At 44.0% G+C, this 2,050-nt stretch overlaps 1 non-coding gene across 1 annotated transcript; it reads left to right on the top strand.

Moving 5' to 3' along the window:
- Positions 1–329: 329 nt before the first annotated feature.
- Trnap-agg lies at positions 330–402 on the top strand. The gene has a single exon. It is a non-coding gene; the product is annotated as a tRNA-Pro (tRNA).
- The last annotated feature ends 1,648 nt before the right edge of the window (positions 403–2,050 follow it).

A 2,050-nucleotide genomic window follows, 5' to 3' on the forward strand; every position in this document is an offset into this window, starting at 1 on the left:
ACCAGGGACCTCCCCATTTCCATTGAAGCGCTTTACCACCTGAGCTGACCAGGAGTTAGGAGTCGGTAGAGGAAACGGGTTTTATTAGCTGCCACCAATCGAACACCAAATATGGCAAACGGCCTGCATATTAAGGTTTGGCCTTGATATGCAGGCCATTTACCATTTTTGGCGTTCGACTAATGGGAGCAGAAAGAACTCGTTTGCTCTACTGACGCCTAACTCCTGGTTAGCTCAGTTGGTAGAACCTTAATATGCAGGCCGTTTACCCTTGTTGGTGTTCGACTGGTGGCAGCTGATAAAACCCGTTTGCTCTACTGACGCCTAACTCCTGGTTAGCTCAGTTAGTAGAGCGCTCTACTAGGAATGGAGAGGTCCCTGGTTCGATACCAGGACCAGGCAGATTTTTCCGGTCGCGTACCTGTCATCTAGCTGTGTTTGTGCTCCAGGGATTATTATCATCAGTCTCCCTGAAGCTGGTTATAATCATGCACAACGATTACATTATAGATGACACTTCTCGTCAGCGAACAGAGGTATGTTTGAGGAAATGGCTCTAGGAAGGTCATTTGTAAAGAATAAAACAGTAGAGGCCCAAGCACAGACCCCCGGAAAACGGTAAAATATACATTTGTTATGGAATATTCATGATTATGAATGGACGCTAGCTGTACAGGGGGAAATAAAAAGTCTCGAATCAAAGCAAAAATTAATTGGTCAAGGCGAAGAGATGATAACTTAGAAAGCAGGCTTTGATGAAGGAGACGGTCAGAATCTCGAGAAAAATCAAGAGATACTGCGCCAGTCTGGACATGTAATTCAAAGTTAGGGTGTTCACATACTAGCCTTGAACCGTTGAACACACGATGTTAGTGTGTTCGATACAAATCACGGAGCAGTGCTTTACAGAAAAGTGTCTTTTGAAAATCAGGTTGCTACAACTCCTTTCGGTATGGTACCTGTGAAGCGCTTTACCCCTTTGCTTTCCACATCAAGAAAGCGAAGCGAGCTTATGGCACGTCGTCTAGCAGGAAGAACGTATGTTGTGACCTAGGCCGTTCGTGAAGCATTCGGATGGCACGAGTAAGCGCTGACGTAATTTATTGTTTGACGTAATCAAACTCTTGCTGTCCCCCTCCGCTTCTTCTAATGGCTCTTCGTCCGTCGATGCAACCAACGGACAGACGGGCAGCTGTCCTTGAGACCTGGCGATGTCAGTTGCATTAAAAGCACGTTATTGAAGGTGCGTTCCAATGCGCATAGAGCCTGCAGAGGAAAAGGTGTTATGAGCTCTGAGTGCAAAAGGTAAAAAGCTTGAGAGCTAAACCACCCAAATACGCCCGCGTCAATGCTGATGCCATGTATGAGTAATTGAACCAAAGAAAAAACACCTCGGCTAGTTGGCCGGGCTTCTCACTCGTCATGTGACACAGACACAAATAAAAAACTTGAAAGTACAAAACAGAGAGGACGAGAACAGAAACAGGACATCTTTCATTTTGCAACAACATAGAAGGGCACAACGATAAAACCGCCCCCCCCCCCCCCCCCCAGGGGTCTCAATGTTCTGAAAGAGGGAAAGGAGATACTAGTTATAAAGGAAAGGGAATACACTAAATATAAAAGTTTGAAAAGCGCATCACTAATCTAGTTGTCTCTGATTACTTAGAATTCGACCTTTGTCATTGTCAGTGATAATGCAGAATTATTCTTGTTTGCAGTCCAAAAGGCAAATGTACTATAAATATGAGTTTAAAAAGCTGTAGCGTCACGACGAGGTGTCAGTAATTTAGTTATCTCTGGTGTTAAGAATTCGACCTCTGTCTTTGTCAATGATAATGAAGGTGCAGAAATGTTGTTGTTTACAGTCCCCATGGCAAATGATTCTTTTGCCATGTGGACTGTAATCAAATGATTCTAGAATCATTTTCCTAGGGGACTGTAAACAACAACATTTCTGTACCTTCATTATCATTGACAGAGACAGAGGTCGAATTCTTAACAGCAGAGATGACTAGATTACTGACACCTCGTCGTGACGCTACAGCTT

This window comes from Ixodes scapularis, unplaced genomic scaffold (assembly GCF_016920785.2).
Source record: "Ixodes scapularis isolate PalLabHiFi unplaced genomic scaffold, ASM1692078v2 PGA_scaffold3__209_contigs__length_174095766, whole genome shotgun sequence".
Lineage (NCBI taxonomy): Eukaryota > Metazoa > Arthropoda > Arachnida > Ixodida > Ixodidae > Ixodes > Ixodes scapularis.